Below are 19,654 nucleotides of genomic sequence, written 5' to 3'. Positions count from 1 at the left end.
CTTTGCCAAGAATAATTCTATATACTGAAAAACCAAATGAAGCAATCTCCAGTTTTATATCCAGGCTAATTTGTGTTGTCACATTACTAAACCCATAGTCATGATAAAGTTTTTGTCATGTTTAATAAGTTTCTCCAATAAATGTCATGGAAAGAATGTATTTAAACCATGTGAGAATGAACAAATCAGTTTGCATCCATTTCTTTGGAATAGAAATGATAAATCACATTCCTTCAATTTATTGGCACTTTTAGGGCTCAGATTTGTAGCCCACTCGCACACCATTGGGGCAGCAAAAGTTTGTAACCTTTAAGCAAGCCTAAAGTTTATTCACTTCCAGAGACATGTAGTGCTCGTACTTAAAGGTTACAAACTTTTGCTGCCCCAATGAAAGGCCAGTGTACAGCACAGTGCAGACACAGGGCCAGTGCACACCTGGTCCTTCCCCAGCAGATCAAGGTGTTGCAGCAGCATGCACAGCTGCTGAGTCTGTGCTCTCAAGGAAGCCAGGCTGTTGAAGGTTTGAAATTTTTCCCAACCATTACCTTTTCATTCAAGTTACATGAAGAAAGAATACTACTTTAAAAGTTGACATTCATTCTCAATATTAAATGGTAAGAAAGTTGAACAAATTTTACTCTAAATCTAATGTGTTCCATTGTATTATATGATCTCAAAGAATCATTTTAAATTTAAACAATTTTTAATTGTAAACTTCAATATTTTAGGTTTTAATGATTTCAAATCAATGTAGGAACCGTTTCAAACTGTTCCCAAGCCAACGTTTGTTAGGGCACTAGTTATAAAAGAGTGTTTCCTGAGGGTTTCTTCGGTTATTAAAATGTGTTGGTAATTATTCTGCTTAAGATGCAAATAAGATTTTTATCTTTCAGTTTTTGTTGTTGTTTCCACTTTGATTCTTTTCTCTTTTAGCCTATAACCTAGGAGTTTTTGTCAACACTTCCCTGTATGCAAATACGACCAACCCCACTATGTCAGACTATCAAAGAGAAACCTTGACTACAGGATGTGTTCATTTATTCTTTCTCTACACTCAGTCATACTGGCTCTCTACCTCAGGATCTTTGTTCATGCCATACCTCTATGAAACATTGTCCCTTCTTCTCCTCAACAGGTTCTCCTATCACATGCTCAAAGGAAATTTCTCAGACATAACTGAGTCAGTGCTTCTTTGAAAATCTCATAGCCTTTTCCCACTCCTTCTTAGAGGTAATTTGTGTTTGTGTGATTATTCAGGAGAAGCCTTATTTCCCCCTAGAACCTAATCTCCCTGAGGTAAGAGATCTAGGTTGTCTGTATTACCGTATGTATTTGGAATTACATTTAATGCATATTCTTCAAACTCTAATGTGATTCTCAAGAAGTTGTCTGCTTTGGAAAATTCCCAAAGAAAACTCAAAAGTACACAAGAACTATCAAATAGTAGGAATATTTACTGATTTTAAACTAATATCTGATCTACTTTTGCCAGTAAAATATATATTTTAAGATGAATCTTCCCAACAATCGCTGCTCAAGGAAAAAGAAAGATGATATGAATCAAATAAATACTGAATTAGAGCAGGGAATCAGTATGATAAGACAGAGGTATTGCAGCAATAAAAATATTAAGAATTTAGCCTTAACAAATGTAGAAAATCTAGAGAGCAGGAATAAATGTATAAAAATATAAAATGCAAAAAAAATGGCACAAGAGGAAAGATAAATATTGAATAGACTAAGAATTATCAAAGCAATTGAATTTAAATTTATGGTAAGTGCCCAGACCCCAGTAAATATTATAGGTACAAGGAAAAGGTAATCCTTTTTGCATGCTTGATTCTAAAATTGATTAATAACAATATAAGAAAAGAGTTCTTTCCTTATGAGCCCAATGCAAAATATCAACTAACCAAGAATAGTAGTTATTGATGATAAATGCTGCATCAGGAAGTGTTTAGTGTGGAAATTCAAACAGGATTTAACATCAGAAAAGCAGTCATATTAAGTCCTTCATTAGTGACTAAAGGGAAAAATAGTGCTATTGTGATAACATATGCAGAAAGTATTAGGTCACATTCAACAACGATTAATGATTTTTTTAAAAAAATCCAAAAGAGCTAGGAATGCCAGAGTACCTTCTTATTGTAACAAAATCTAGACACTCACAAAAAAATCAACACAATTAGCTAAACATCACACTTAATAGGAAAACCTAAATAGTCCTTCAAAGAATAGAAATGACTACCCTCATCATTACTATGTAAAATCAATCTGTAAGTACTGGCAATTAGTGAAAGTTAAGACAAGGAAATAAGACTAGAAGAATTCAAATAGAAGAGATAAAATCATCCTTTTTGGCAGATATTATAATCCTAGAAAACCCAACAGAGAACTTCCAGCTTCCAGTTCTACATATAAAGAGCTTGGAATCTGCCACTTCATCCTAACAGCAAGAAATGTTTGATCGAACTGAAAAATCAACTCTTATAGGTCTATAGGAAAGAGAGATAACAGGGTCAACCACTGCCCCCAAAACTGGAAAGACAGATACAGAGATCACAACATATCAGACCAGAAACCTCTGTGGACACAAGTACCAGGAAAGGAAGGCCTAACTTTACTAGACAAACTGCTCAGAGTGGACAAGGCTGAGGGGTGAGAGCTCCAGGAAGACCCAGCCACAGAGGGGCCCTCACACTTCTGTGAGTTTTATCATCAGGAGTTCCACCAAGTTCCCATAGGAAATATCAGAGAAAATTCTCTCATGCTTCCAGCAGGAAGAAGGAAAAGGGGACCTTTTTTAAATATGCCAGAGTATTCTGTTCTTACCAAGGTCTGCTCATGGGAGAAAGTCATTAACTACAGTCTAATCTATTGGGGTTTTAGCAGAGCCTGAGCCACCAAGCAGAAGGAAAACACTCAACTCTGGCTCAATCTAACCATCCTAAGGGAACAAGAAAAAAATTGAGACACATTTATGAAGTTTACAGTCCAGAGGTACAGGCTCACGTAAAGACTGAGACCTAATCACAGAACTATGAGACGCTGCCTCTCCCCTCCACAACCACATTAGTAATGGACTAGTTACAGCATCGCCCTTTACAGTATATCATGTTCAGTTATCAAGAAAAATAAGCCATGCTAAGAGGGAAAAAAACACATAGTTGGAGGGGTTAGGACAAGCACTGGGAACCAGACATGGTGAAGATGTTGGAATTATTAGACCAGGAATTTAAAACATTCATGATTAAAATGCTAGGGATCTGATGGGTAGAGTAGACAGCATGCAAGAACAGATGAGCAATGTAAGCAGAGAGATGGCAATCCTAAGAAAGAACCACAGAGATATCCTAGGGATCAAAAGCTGTAAAAGATAGGAATGACCTTTGATGGGCTTATTTAAAGACAGGGTGCAGCTGAGGAAAGAATCTTTGAGGTAAGAAAAATAATTAAGAGCTAAGATAATTCAAAGAGAAAAGATAAAACTTCCTCGTTTGCAAATTTAATCATCTACATGGAAACCCACTGGACCTCTGGTTTCCAGTTCCACATGTAGAGAGCTTGGAAGTCAACAGTCCACCCCAAAAATAAGGAAAAAGCTTGGGGAGATTGCAGTAGAAACCCCCAAAACTGAAAAGGAAAGAGATAAAGACAAAACCAAAACACAAAACCTACACCAAAACAACAAAAACCTGGAAGTGAATATCTAAAGTGAATATCTAAAGACTGAGAAACAACTACAGAAGGTATAATGTGTGCATAATGGAAATATCTGAAAGAGATGAAATGGAGAAAGCAGAAGATTTGAAACACTAATGACTGAGATTTTCCCCAAATTAATGTCTAGCACCAAACCACTGATCCTGGAAAAGTTCAGAGAACACCAAGCAGGATAAATACAAACAACAACAAAAATTAAATTAAATTAAATTAAAATCCCTGCACCAGACATATTATTTTTAAACCACAGAAAAATGAAAAAAAAGAAAATTCTGAAAAAGCCAGAGGGGAAAAAAAACACACCTCACCTATTAAGGATCAAAGGTAAGAATTATATCAGACTTCTCAGAATCCCACAAGCAAGAAAAGAGTAGAGTGAAAGATTTAAAGTGTTGAGAGAGAGAAAAAGCTAAACTCAGAAATCTGTACTCTATAAAAGTATACTTCGAAAGTGAAGATGAAGTCAAAACTTTCTTGGAAAAACAAAATTGAGGAAATTTGTTGCCAGTAGACTTGCTCTGAAAGAAATATTTAAAGAATTTCTTCAGAGACAAAATAAATATTATAGCTCAAAAATCGTATCCACAGTCAGGTTCAGTAGCACACATCTATAATCCCAGTGACTCAGGAGGGTGAGACAGGAGAATTGCAAGTTAGAGGCTAGCCTCTGCAATTTAGTGAACCTCTCAGCAACTTGGCAAGATCCTGTCTTAAAATAAAAATAAAAAGGGGATGTAGCTCAGTGGTAAAGTACCCCTGGGTTCACTCTTGGCACAAAAAGAAGGAAAGAGAGAACCAAAAAGAAAGAACAAAAAAGAGGAAGAAAGGAAGGGGAACAGAAAAGAGAAGAAAAAACTGTGTCCTTATAAAGAAAGGAAGAACATTGAAGAAAGAGTAAGTGAAGCTAAAATAAAAACTTTTGTTTTCTTATTCATAATTGATTTTAAAATGATAGTTTATTCAAAATAATACTTAAATAGCAGGGAAGGGAGCGGGAGGATAATGGGAAAGACAGTAGAATGAATCGGACATAACTTTCCTATGTTCATACATGAACACACAACCAGTGTAACCCAGGTCATGTGAACCACGAGAATAGGAAGTTATGCTCCATGTATGCATATGTCAAAATACATTCTACTGTCACATAAAACTAAAAAGAACAAATAAAAAAATAAATAATAATAGCAACATGCAAGATGGCAGAAGAGAAGATCCCAGGTTTCATTACCTCCCACAGCAATCTCAGTTAGCAACTATCCACAGACCAGAACACCTTGGTGAAAAACACCCAACTTGGGAGTAAATCTGAGAAAGGAGTGTGGACCATAGAACTGAATCAAAACTACATTAGGAGGGTAAGAGACATGATTTCACTTTGACCACATGGCTTCTCCCCTCCAAGATGCCACAGTGCCACACAGAGAATTCCCACAGGGTCCACAGTTTCTGTGGTGGGAAGCAAGAACCAGAGGTGGACATCCAGTTTCCCTAGCATTCCAAGATGCTTCTCTAGTCTCACCTCAAGGGGAGAGCAGCAGGGTATGGCACAGTTAGGCCACCTGGAACCAGGCAGAAGAAAAGAAAGGAGGTGAATCAACAGTAACCAGCACCTAGCTATTGCTCTGTGTATCCACCAACAATGGTGCCCAGTCAGAGGTACCAGCCAATAGCATGTCCCACCTGCAAAGCTGAGATGTTTCCTCCCAGAGTGGTGAGAAGTTCTCTGTGGCTTGAACCCCTACTCAGTCAGCCTCCAGGCCCAAGGCTCCATCAATACTCACCACAATGCACTTCAGCAAAGGAAGGGACTAGTTAGGCTACACCTGGGAGTTTAAGCAATGCTCAGCATGGCCATAACACCCACCCCCAGACCCCACCCATGCCAAATTTCAGTGAAGAACAAGGCAAATTCTGCCACACCTGCAAGTTTAAACAGCAATTGGCCCACCTGCAAAACTGATCTAAAGATCCTGCCAAAGGAGGGAAACAAACACTGTGACGAATTTCAGCAAGATGTGGGGATAGTTCTGCCATTCTCTGGAGTTCAAACAGCACTTGCTGTGGTCTTGCAGCCCACCACAAAGCCTTGCTAAAGATGGAGGCAAACATCAACCATACATTTCTAGTAAACCTAGCTGCTGCCTCCGTCCATCCCAAGCAGTTACTCCAACTAACCTAAGGGCCCATTCTGCAGCTCTGTCTAACTTAAGAACTCAAATAATGGTACCACTCAGCTACAGAATCCACCCTGAGGTGCAGCCTGACTGCTAGTGATTGCAGTGTATATCCACTATCTCTGCCTAAGTGCAAAGCTCCACCAGTGGTCTTGCTAGACAGTAGAAATCAATCACTGTTCCAGGTACCTGAGAACCCAAAAGTAAACTCTGCTTGCTGAGGGTTGTTAGCAATTGGCTGATCAAGAAGTATGGGCTACACTAAATATCAAAGGTCTATTCCTGCTAAAGAATACCTGTACAAATTGGAAGAAGTGACTGTTTCACCAAATGCACACACACTAATGCGTGGTCTTAAGGATGGCCAAAAACTCAGGAAATCATGACACCATGGAAAGAAACTGACAAAGAAATGACGATCTATAAGTGACAGAGAATTCATAATATAATACCATTAAAGAAGTTCAGTGAACTATGAAAATATATGGGCAAAAAATTAAATGAAATTTGGAAAACAATATACGATGAAAACTAGAACTCTAACAAAGAAGTAGAAAAATTAAATTATCCAAATAGAAATATAAGAGATAAAGAATACAATGATGCTGGTGAAATGGCTAATTGGTGCAACTACTCTGGAAAGCAGTATGGAGATTCCTTAGAAAACTTGGAATGGACCCACCATTTGACCCAGTCATCGCACTCCTCAGTTTATACTCAAAGAACTTAAAATCAGCATACTATGGTGATGCAACCATGTCAATGTTTATAGGAGCTCAATTCACAATAGCTAAACTATAGAACCAACCTAGGTGCCCTTCAACAGATGAATGGATAAAGAAAATGTGATATATATATATATATATATATATATATATATATATATATATACACACAATATGATATTACTTAGCCTTAAAGAAGAATGAAATTATGACATTTTCAGGTAAAAGGATGGAGCTGGAGAATGTCATGCTAAGGAAAATAAGCCAATCCCAAAAACCAAATGTCAAATGTTTTCTTTGATAAGTGAATGCTAAATCACAATAAGTGGGGGGTCTAGGAAATAATAGAGGTATTTTGGATTAGACAGAGGGGAGTGACGGGAGGGGAGGGGTATGGAGGTAGGAATGATAATAGAATAATCAGACATTATTACCCTATGTGCATATATGATTACATGTCTTGTGTAACTCTACATCATGTACAACCAGAAGAAAGAGAAGGTATACTCTATTTACATTTGATGTGTCAAAATGCATTGTATTGCCATGTATAGCTAAATAAAACAAATACAAAAGAATACAATGTTAGAAATTTTAAAATGCAATAGAAAGCTTCAATAACTATCTCAATTAAACTGAAGAAAGATCAAGTTAGAGCTTGAAGACAGAGCTTTTGAAATTATTCAGAGGAGCAAAAAGAAAAAATATTAAAAAGGAAATAAAAAGTCCTATGGGAAATATGGGACATTGTCAAGAAACCTAACCTTGGCATAATTAAAATTGCAAAAGGAGAAGAAAGAGAAACAGAGTCAGAAAGCATATTTTTTAAAAAATAATGGATGAAAATTTCCCCCATCTGGAAACAGATATCATCATTCAGGAATGGGAGGTCTTCAGTAAAATTCAATTCAAAGAAGAATCCACCCAGACATAAGGTAATCACACTATTAAGGATCAAAGACAAATTAAAATTCTCCAAGCAGGAAGAGATAAGACATACATCACATACAATTTTGGATACAACTATCAATGAATTTCCCAGCAGAAATTCTGCAGTCCAGTAAAGAGTGGGGATATATTCAGAGGAATGAAAAATCTGCCAGCCAAGAATGCTGTGCACAGGAAATCTGTCTTTAAAAAATGAGGGATAAATAAAAATTTCCCTAGACAAAAAAGCTGAGGGAGTTAATCATGCCTGGATCTGCTATAAAGAAATTGCTGAAGAGAGTTCTTGACAAGGCAACTAATTAATAACATGAGACATACAAAAGCACAAAACTCAAGTAAGTAAAACAGACAAATTCAGAATACTCTAGAATCATAATAGTGCTATGCAAAGCAATTATTAGTATAAGTGGCAAAAGACTGAACTATTAATAATAATTTTAATATATTGCCAAAGGATGCATATCACAAAACAATGTAAATTCTGACATAAAAACAAAATATATGGAGGGGTATTGTGGTTTAGTTATGAGCTTTAGCTTCCCCAAAGCTCATGTGTGAGACAACACAAGAATATTCAGAGTTGAACTAAGATTAGATTATGAGAGACATAACTTAATCAGTGCATTAATCCACTATGTGAATTAACTGGGTGGTAACTATAGACAGGTAGGTAGTGGCTGGAAGAATTAAGTCACTGGGGGTGTAACTTCGGAGTTTATATTTTGTCTCTTGGGGAGCAGAACTCTTTCTGGTTTTTGACTGTTATGAATGGAGTAGATTTCCTCAATTGTGCCCTTCTGCCTTATCTTGAGCCCAGAGCTATGGAGCCAGCCAACCATAAACTGAACCTCTGAAACCAAGAGTCAAAATAAATGTTGAAAAAGAAAAGAAAAGAAAAGAAAAGAAAAGAAAAGAAATGTTCCCTCCTTTAAGTTATTCTTGTTGGATGTTTTGGTTGCAATGATACAAAAGTGATTAAAAAATGGGAAATATAGGGTTGTTGTGTACAATCCAATTTAAGTTGTTATCAGCCTGAAATAGACTGTTAGGTTTTATGTAAGCCTCTGGTAATCATAAAACAAAAGTCCATAGTAGGTGCAGGAAACAAAAATGAAAAGGATTCAAAGCATACCACTACAAAAAAACCAGGGAAGGAAGGAAGGAAGGAAGGAAGGAAGGAAGGAAGGAAGGAAGGAAGGAAGGAAGGAAGGAAGGAAGGAAGGAAGGAAGGAAGGAAGGAAGGAAGGAAGGAAGGAAGGAAGGGAGGGAGGGAGGGAGGGAGGGAGGGAGGGAGGGAGGGAGGGAGGGAGGGAGGGGGAAGGGAAGGGAAGAAAAAGAAAAGAAAGAAAGAGAGAAGGAAGGAAGGAAAAAAAGAAGGAAAGAAAGAAAGAAAGAAAAAGAAAGAATTGGAAAACAGTTGACAAAATGGCAGAAGTTAAGTCCTTACCTATAACTATTACCTTGAATATAAATGAATTAAATTATCAAATTTAAAAAGTTACTGATATATATAAAGCAGGACCCAATTACATGCTGGCTACAAAAGACTCAGCTCACTTTTAAGAATACATGCAGACTGAAAATAAAGGGAGAGAAAATGATATTCCTTGCAAATGGAAATCAAAGAAAGCAGAGATAGCTATACGTATTCACACAAAATAGACTTTAAGTCAAAGATGTAGAAAGAGACAAAGAAGTACGTTAAGTAATGACAAATGGGTCTATTTCTCAAGGAGATATAACAATTGTAAATACACATGTATCCAGCATTGGACCACTGAATAATATAAATAAATATTAATATATCTGAAGGGATAGACAGCAAAACAAAAATGGTGGGGAACTTCAATACTCTGCTTTTAACAATGACAGATCACCCAGACAGAAAGTTAATTAAAAAAATTGACTTCAACAATACTTTAGACCAAGTTGACCTCACAGACATATAAAGAACTAACCATCCAACAGCTGCAAAATACACATTCTTCTCACACACTCATGGATAGATTCTCACACACTTTAGGATAGATTATATGTTAAACCACAAACAATATTTAGCAAATTTAAGAACATCAAAATCATATCTAGTATTTCTTACCACAGTGGTATGAAAATCAAAGTCAGTAACAGGAAAAGTTTCAGAGGATTCACAAACAAATGGAAATAACAAAATGTTCCTGAATAACAAATGGATTGATGAAGAAATTAAAGGGTGAATTCGGAAATATCTTAAGACAAATGGAAATGAAAAAAATATATCAAAAGTTACAGGAAGTACAAAAACAGTAATAAGAGGGAAGTTTATAGCAATGAATGTCTACATCAAAGAAGAGGAAAGACCCAAAATCACCAGTTAATACTTTGCCTCAAGGAAATAGGAAAAGAACAAACTAAGCTCCAAATTAACAGAATGAAAGAAATAAGAAAGAGTTAAGCAGAAATAAACAAATAGAGAAAAGAAAGATAATATGAAATATCAGTGAAACTGAGAGTTGAGTTTTCTAAAAGATAAAAAAAATGATGAACTTTAAATTAGAGCAAGAAAAAAGAAATCTCAAATAAAATCAGAAATGAAAGAGGAGACATTACAACTGATGCCACAGAAAGGATCATGACAGACTATTATAAACAATTACAGGTCAAATTGGGTAACATTGAATAAATGGGCAAATTTATAGACTTATACAACCTACCAAAATTGAATCAGGAAGAAACAGAAAGTTCAAACAGACCAATAGTGAGTAAAGAGATTGAATCAGTAATAGAAAATCTTCCATCACAGAAAAGCTCAGATACTGATGGCTTCACTGCTGAATTCTGCCAAATATTTAAAGAACTAATACCCATCCTTCACAAATTCTACCAAAAAAATCAGAAGAGTACTTTTGAACTCTTTTTACCAGACCAGAATGATCACAATACCAAAGCCAGGCATGGGTCTTAATAAGAAAAGAAAATTATCAATTAATATCCTTGATGAACACAGTTGTTGAGTAAAAGTCCTCAACAAAATACTATCAAACTTGTGGTGAAAGAAAGAAAGAAAGAAAGAAAGAAAGAAAGAAAGAAAGAAAGAAAGAAAGAAAGAAAACACAAAATACTAGCAAGCTGAATTCAACAGCATAAAAAAGATCATTCACTACAACCAACTGGGATGGACCCCCAGGATATAAGAATAGCTCTATGTACACAAATAAACACTTACAATACATAACATTAACAGAATCAAGGACAAAAACCATGTGATCATCTTACTGGGTACAGAAAAAAGCATTTGGCAAAATTCAGCATGCAGTATCATTTCATGATTAAAAACTCTCACTTGATTAGATACAGAAGAAATGTACTCCAACACAGTATAGGCTATATGTAAGAAGCCCAAAGCTAACATTATACTTGGTGAAAAATTGGAAGTGCAAAAATAAAAAAAAAAAAAACTACAAAAAAATCCACTTACTTTTAAAAAGGAGTCTAAGAGCTTAACAGACACCTCACCTAAGAACATATATAGATGACAGTTAAGCATATGAAAAGATGTTCCATATTCGAGTGCATTGAAAAAAACACAAATTAAAACAATGAGATGCCACTGCACACCTAGAACGGCCAAAATCTAGAACATTGACAATACTAAAATGCTGGAGAGGAAGTCAAACAATAGCAACATCTTCATTATTGGTGGAAATGCAAAATGGTACAGCCACTGTAAAAGACAGTTGAGAGCTTTCATACAAAGCTGAACATACTCTTACCATGTGATCCAGAAGTCACACTCCTTGGTGTTTACCCAAAGGAGCTGAAAGTAATGTCCACACAAAAACCTGCACAACATAGTGGCTTTAGTTATAATTCCCAAACTTTGACAGCCACCAATAGGCCTTCTAATTGGTGAATGGATAAACAAGCCATGGTGCATCCAAGCAATAGAATGTTATTCAGTTCTAAAAAGAAATGAGCTATCAAGCCATGAAAAGATATGAAGGAAACTTCTAAGTGCAAGAAAGTGCACTTCTAAGTGAAAGAAATCAATCTGAAAAGGCTATATCTTGTATGATTCCAACTATGACATTCTGGAAAAAATAAAAACTACAAAGACAGTATAAAGATCAGTGATTGCCAGGGATTACATGCAGACAGAGGGGTAAATAGGCAGAGTGCAATATTTGGGGGGCAGTAAAAATACACTCCAATGGTGGTACATGTGTACATTTGTCTATTCCAATAGGATGTGCAACACCAAGAGAGAAACCTAATATAAAAATGTGTCATGTACCTAGGAATTTATCTAATAAATAATGTAGAAGAAAAAGTGTGTTTTTCAATTGGTATAAAAATAAATCTCAATAGAAGGTGAATACATCATATTCATAGATGAATAACTTAACATTCTGAAATCAATGATTCCCTTTAATCTCTAAATTAAATGCAATGCCTCACACAATTCTAGCTGGATTATTTGAGGTACTCAATGGCTTTATTACAAAATGTTTATGGAAAAATAAAAGTGCACCAAACTCAGTTCTGGAAAAGAAAACAAAGATGGAGAGGGATCCATTCTATTGGATATTAACATAATTCAAAACTACCATAATGAAGATTTGGTGGTGATATGGGACCATGCCAAGAGGCAGAGGGAACAGAAAAACAAGCTCAGAAGCAGATATAGTCTGCTTATCAAGTTCCCATTACTTGATATTCTGCATTTGTGAATTCACTTACTTATTGTAACACTGAATTCACAAGGTATTAGCAGTTATTCCCAGATGCTCACAAAAGAGTGAAAATTTTGGGTTTCCCCATATGACCAGCATGCACATGACATTCTACCTTCTGGTTTCAGCTCTCATATTGTAAAACAAGCATTCTTTTCCTGGACTGTTTAATGTCATGTTTTTCACATCTCTGTGCTGTATTTTGGTAATTTTACTGATTAAAATGACCCACAAGAATAGTGCTGAAATGACTTCTGCTTCCAGATCAGAACCATGGCAGTGGCAATTCAAGTCCTGTCAACCCCATGGTGTTCTTTGATGTCAGCATTGGTGGCCAGGAAGTTGGCCGCATGAAGATCAAGCTGTTTGCAGATTTTGTACCTCAAACAGTTGAGAACTTAAGGCAGGTCCGCACTGGAGAATTCAGAAAAGATGGGGTGCCAATAGGATACAAAGGGAGCAAACTTTCACAGGGACACAAAGGATTTCATGATTCAGGTGGAGATTTTGTTAATGGGGTTGGCACCAAAGTTGCCAGTATTTACCAAGGGCAATTTGCAGATGAAAATTTTAAACTTAGACACTCAGTTCCAGACCTTCTTTCCATGGCAAACAGTGGTCCCAATAAAAATGACTGTCAGTTCTTTTCATCTCCTCTAAGTGCAATCAGCTGGTTGGGAAGCATGTAGTGTTGGGAAAAATCATTGGTGGACTTCTCATGATGAAAAAGATTGAGAATGTTCCCACAGGCCCCAACAATAAATCCAAACTGCCTATGGTAATCTCACAGTGTGAGAAGATGTAGTCCAGACTAAGACTTAGTCAGGTCGTCCCTGGGCGATGTTCTTGAGTCAGATATGCTGGACAGACCTCTGAGTTTGCTTTCCTGCCTGCTATGACCCTATTTGATCAAGAGACCCTGGAAAGTATCACAGATTCAGAACTACAATTGTCTGTGCTTAAATGTTCTGCTGTAAATAAAGGGTTTTGTGTGAATATTTTTCAGAATAGTGCTGAAGTGCTGTCTAGTGTTCTAAGTGCAAAAGCTGTGATGTGCCTTACAGAAAAAGCACATGTTTTAGATAGGCTTAGTTCAGGCATGAGCTACTGTGCTGTTGGCAGACAGTTCAGTGTTAATGAGTCAACAATATAGGACCTAGAGAGAAAGGAAGGGGAAATTCTCCAGTGTGTGTGAACAGTGTGAGACTGCTCCAGTAAGTGCCAAAGTAAGATCTAGAGTGCAAGAGGAAGCTACAGAAAAGGCTGAAAAGCAGCTACATTTAGAGATTCATGAGATGATGACTGATAAGAAAGGCAGAGTAGACAGAATTGTGAAGTTGAAAGTCATGGAAATTTACAGCCAAGGTGGTGTTATGGAAGGTTGGGGGGTGTTATACCTTTCTCAACTGTTATTGACTACTCATGCATTTCAGGTTTCCCAGCATGCTTGCAGGTGAGACAGGTCTGGAATAAGGAATGAAATCGGAGAGAAAATACAGGAAGTGAAAGATCACTTCAACAAAGAGACAGATTTTGAAAACAAACCAAGCAGAATTCCTCAAAATGAAGGAATTTAATAAACGAAATTAAATATTCAATTGAAATCATCACCAACAGACTAGATCACTTGGAAGACAAGAGTTTCAGGCAATGAAGACAAAATATACAATCTTGAAAACAAAGTTGACTGTGGAGAAAAGATGTTAAGAGACCATGGAACAGAACTTGCAAGAAATATGGGATAAACTGAAAAGATCAAATTTAAGCTTTATTGGAATAGATGAATGCATGGAGATACAAAGAAAAGAAATGCATAATCTTTTCAATGAAATAATACCAAAAAATTTACCAAACCTAAAAAATGAAATGAAGAATCTGGGGTTGTATCTCAGTGGTGAAGAGCTTGCCTAGCATGTGGGAGGCACTGGTTTTGATCCTCAGTACCATATAAAAATAAAGGTATTGTGTCCATCTATAACTAAAAAATATTTTTTAAAAAGAAAATGAAATGGAAAATCAAATGCAGAAGGCTTAAGGACCTCAAATATACAAAATTACAACAGATCCACACCAAGTCACATTATTAAGAAAATGCCTAACATGTAGAATAAGGATAGAATTTTAAGACTGTCAGAAAAAAAAACAACAGGTAACATTTAGCGGGAAGCCAACCCAGATCTCAGCCAATCTCTTAACCCAGACCCTCAAAGTTGGAGGTCTTAGAATAATATATACCAAACGCTGAAAGAAAATGGATGCCAGCCAAGAATACTATACCCAGAAAAATTAAGCTTCATAATTAATGATGAATAAAACCTTCCATGATAAGCAAAAGGTAAAATAATGCACAACTAGAAAGGCTGCACTACAAAATATACTCAATAAGATATTTCATGCAGAATAAATAAAAAATAAAAGTGAAAACTAGCAAAGGGAGGAACTATATTAAAAGAACAGTGAATCAATGGAGAAATTAATTCAAATTAAAAACCAGAAAGAAAATGAAAGGGAATAAAAATCATTTCTCAATAATAACATTGAATGTAAATGGCTTAAACTCATCAATCAAAAGACATAGGCTGACAGATTGGATTTAAAAACAAGATGAAACAATATGCTGTCCCCAAGACACTCACCTTGTAGGCAAAGACATCCATAGACTGTAGATAAAGGGATGGGAAAAAACATCGCTGACACGGATCTCATAAACAAGCAGGGGTTTCTATCCTTATATCAGATAAAGTGGACTTCAAGCCAAAATTAATCAGAGGGAACAAAGAAGGCCATTTAATACTGCTAAGGGACTTATACATCAACAAGACGTAGCAATAGTACATATTTAAGCCTCCCCAAATGGAGTATCTATGTACATCAAATCCTTCTCAATTTCAAGAAGCAAATAGACCAAAATACAATAATGTTGGGTGATGTTAACTTACCTCTCTCACCACTGGATATATCCTCCAATAGAAAATTAAATAAAAAAGCTATAGAGGGCTGGGTTTGTGGCTCAGTGGTAGAGTGCTTGCCTACCATGTATGAGGCACTGGGTTCAATTCTCAGTACCACATATGAGTAAATAAATAAAGGTCAATCAACTAAAAAAAATAATAATTTTTTTAAAAAGCTATAGAACTAAAAAATACAATTAATAATTTAGACTTAACAGACATACATAGACTATTTCATCCATCAATGACTAAATATACTTTCTTCTCAGCAACATATCTTAGGTCACAAAGCAACTCTTAGCAAATACAAAAAAAAAAAATAACAGAGATAATACCTTGCATCCTATAGATCATAATTGAATGAAATTAGAATAAAATAGAAAATGATAGAATAAAAGATAGAACCTGGGCTGGGAATATAGCTCAGTTGGTTGAGTGCTTACCTCGCAAGCACAAGGCCCTGGGTTCAAATCCCCAGTACCAAAAAAAAAAAAAAAAGATAGAAGCTACTCTAATACCTGAAGACTAAATAATATGCTATTCAATGATGAATGGATAACAAAAAATCAGGGATGAAATTAAAAAAAAAACACTTAGAGGTAAATGAGAATAGTGTTACAGCACACCAAAATCTCTGCGACATCATGAAGGCAGTACTAAGAGGCAAGTTCACTGCATTGAGCTCATTCATTAAAAGAATAGAAAGTCAACAAATAAGTAAACTAACATTACATCTCAAAAACTTAGAAAAAGAAGAAAAAATCAACACTCAAAGTTGTAGAAGACAGGAAATAATTAAAATCAGAGCCAAAATCAATGAAATTGAAAAAAAGAAACAATCCAAAAAAATCAATAAAACAAAAAGTTCATTTTTTTGTTTTTCTTCTTTTTTAATTTATTTTTATTGTAAACAAATGGGATACATCTTGTTTCTCTGTACATGAAGTAGAGGCATACCATTTGTGTAATTATACATTTACATAGGGTAATAGTTTTTTATTCATTCTGTTATTTTTTTCTTCTCCCCCACCCCTCCCACCCCTCTTTTCCCCTCTCTACAGTCCCTCCTTCCTCCATTCTTGCCCCCTCCCACCTCCCATTATGTGTCATCATCTGCTTATCAACAAGATCATTCGTCCTTTGGTTTTTTGAGATTGGCTTATCTCACTTAGCATGATATTCTCCAATCTCATCCATTTGTCTGCAAATGCCATAATTTTATTATTCTTTATGGCTGAGTAATATTCCATTGTGTGTTTATATATATATATATATATATATATATATATATATATATATATATACACACCATAGTTTCTTTATCCATTCATCAATTGAGGGGCATCTAGGTTGGTTCCACAATCTGGCTATTGTAAATTGAGCAGCTGTGAACATTGATGTGGCTGTATCTCTGTAGTATGCTGATTTTAAGTCCTTTGGGTATAGGCCAAAGAGTGGGATAGCTGGGTCAAATGGTGGTTCCATCTCAAGTTTTCTAAGGGATCTCCACGCTGCTTTCCAGAGTGGCTGCTCTAATTTGCAGCACCACCAGCAATGTATGAGTGTTTCTTTTTCCCCACATCCTCTCCAACACCTATTGTTGCTTGTATTCTTGATAATTGCCATTCTAATTGGGGTGAGATGGAATCTTAAGGTAGTTTTGATTTGCATTTCTCTTATTACTAAAGATGTTGAACATTTTTTCATATATCTGTTGATTGCTTGTAGATCTTCTTCTGTGAAGTGTCTATTCATATCCTTAGCCCATTTGTTGATTGGGTTATTTGTATTCTTGGTGTTGAGTTTTTTGAGTTCTTTATAGATTCTGGAAATTAGCGCTCTATCTGAAGTATGAGTGACAAAGATATTCTCCCACTCTGTAGGCTCTCTCTTCACATTGCTGATAGTATGCTTTGCTGAGAGAAAGCTTTTTAGTTTGAATCTATCTCAGTTATTGATTCTTGCTTTTATTTCTTGTGCTATGGGAGTTCTGCTAAGGAAGTCTGATCCTATGCCAATATGTTGAAATTCTGGACCTACTTTTTCTTCTATAAGATGCAGTGTCTCTGGTCTGATTCCAAGGTCCTTGATTCATTTTGAGTTGACTTTTGTGCAGGGTGAGAGATAGGGGTTTAGTTTCATTCTGTTGCATATGGATTTCTAGTTTTCCCAGCACCATTTGTTGAAGAGGCTATCTTTTCTCCATTGCATATTTTTGGCCCCTTTGTCTAGTATGAGAAAAATGTATTTATTTGAGTTTGTGTCTGTGTCCTCTATTCTGTACCGTTGATCTACCTGTCTATTTTGGTACCAATACCATGCCGTTTTTGTTACTGTTGCTTTGTAGTATAGTTCAAGGCCTGGTATTGTGATAACCCCTGCTTCACTCTTCCTGCTAATGATTGCTTTAGCTATTCTGGGTTTCTTATTCTTCCAGATGAATTTCATGATTGCTTGCTCTATTTCTGTAAGGTACATCATTGTGATTTTAATTGGAATTGCATTGAATCTGTATAGCACTTTTGGTTGTATGGCCATTTTGACAATATTAATTCTGCCTATCCAGGAACATGGAAGATCTTTCCATCTTCTAAGGTTTTCTTTAATTTCTTTCTTTAGTGTTCTGTAGTTCTCATTGTAGAGGTCTTTCACCTCTTTTGTTAGATTGATTCCCAAGTATTTTATTTTTTTCAAAGCTATTGTGAATGGAGTAGTTTTCCTAACTTCTCTTTCTGAAGATTCATCACTTATGTATAAAAATGCTTTGGATTTATGAGCATTGATCTGATAACCTGCTGCTTTACTGAATTCACTTATGAGTTCTTTCTTTTAAAAAGTTCATTCTTTAAAAAAATAAATAAAATTGATAAACCCTTAGCCAAGATAATAAAAAGAAAGCAAAAACTCAAATTACTAATATCCATGATGAAAAAGAAACATCACTATGGACACTACTAAAACACAGAAGATAAGCAGAACCTACTTTGAAAACTTATACTCTATTAAAATAGAAAATCTTGAAGACATCAACAAGTTTCTAGAGACATATGACCTATTCAAATTGAATCAGGAGGACATAGAAAATTTAAGCAGATCAATTTCAAGCAATGAGATTGAATATGCCACCAAAAGCCAACCAAGAAAGAAAAAACCTAGGACCAGACAGATTCTCAGCAGAGTCCTACCAGACCTTCAAAGAAGAACTAACACCAATCCTCCTCAAATTATTCCATGAAATAGAAAAGGAGGGAACCCATCCAAACTCATTCTATGAAGCCACTATCACCCTGATACCAAAACCAGACAAAGACATATGAAGGAAGTAAACTTCAGATCAATATCCCTGATGAACATAGATGCAAAAATTCTTAATAAAATATTGGCAAATCACATACAAAAAACATATTAAAAAGATAGTGCACCATGATCAAATGGGGTTTATCCCAGGGATGCAAGGTTGATTCAACATACAGAAATCAAAAACCATAAATCATCATATTAATAGACTTAAAGAAAGAATCACATGATTATCTCAATAGATGCAGAAAAAGCATTTGACAAAATACAGCATCCATTCTTGTTCAAATAACTAGAAAAACTAGGGACAGTGGGAACATGCCTCAACATTGTAAAATCTATATATGCTAAACCCAAGGCCAACATCATTCTAAAAGGAGAAAAAATGAAAGCATTCCCTCTAAAAACTGGAACAAGACAAGGATGCCCTCTTTCACCACTTCTATTCCACATAGTCCTGGAAACTCTAGCCAGAGAAATTAGACAAAAGAAAGAAATTACAGGGGTACATTGCTTATGACATGATTCTATGTTTAGAACACTCAAAAACTCTACTAGAAATCTTCTTGAACTTATAAACGAATTCAACAAAGTAGCAGGATATAAAATCAACACCTAAAAATCAAATGAGTTCCTATACATCAGTGACAAATCAACTGAAAGAGAAATTAGGAAAACTATCCCATTTACAATACTCTTGAAAAAATAACATATTTGGGAATCATTATAACAAGGAGGTAAAAAGTCTCTACAATGAAAATTACTGAACACTAGAGAAATAAATTGAAGAAGACTTAGAAGGTGGGAAGATCTCCCTTATTCTTGGATAGGCAGAATTAATATTGTCAAAATGGTCATACTATCAAAAGCACTATATAGATTCAATGCAATTCCTATTAAGGTTCCCATGACATTCTTGATAGAAATAGAAAAAGCAGTCATAAAGTTCACTTGGAAAAGTAAGAGGCTCAGAATAGCCAAAGTAATCCTCAGCAAGAAAAGTGAAGCAGGAGGCAACATAATACTAGACTTAAATTATACTACAGAGCTATAGTAACAAGATCATGGTATTGGCACCAAAACAGACATGAAGACTAATGATACAGAATATAAGACACAGG

General features: G+C 35.6%; 1 pseudogene; it reads left to right on the top strand.

Annotated features, from left to right (window-relative positions):
- The first annotated feature begins 387 nt into the window (after positions 1-387).
- Positions 388-13,090, top strand: LOC124961287 (peptidyl-prolyl cis-trans isomerase H-like; annotated as a pseudogene).
- Positions 13,091-19,654: the final 6,564 nt, after the last annotated feature.

Source organism: Sciurus carolinensis, chromosome 12 (genome assembly GCF_902686445.1).
Source record: "Sciurus carolinensis chromosome 12, mSciCar1.2, whole genome shotgun sequence".
Taxonomy (NCBI): domain Eukaryota; kingdom Metazoa; phylum Chordata; class Mammalia; order Rodentia; family Sciuridae; genus Sciurus; species Sciurus carolinensis.
Note: the sequence above shows the minus strand (reverse complement) of the source record. Positions and strands in the feature narration are given on the sequence as shown.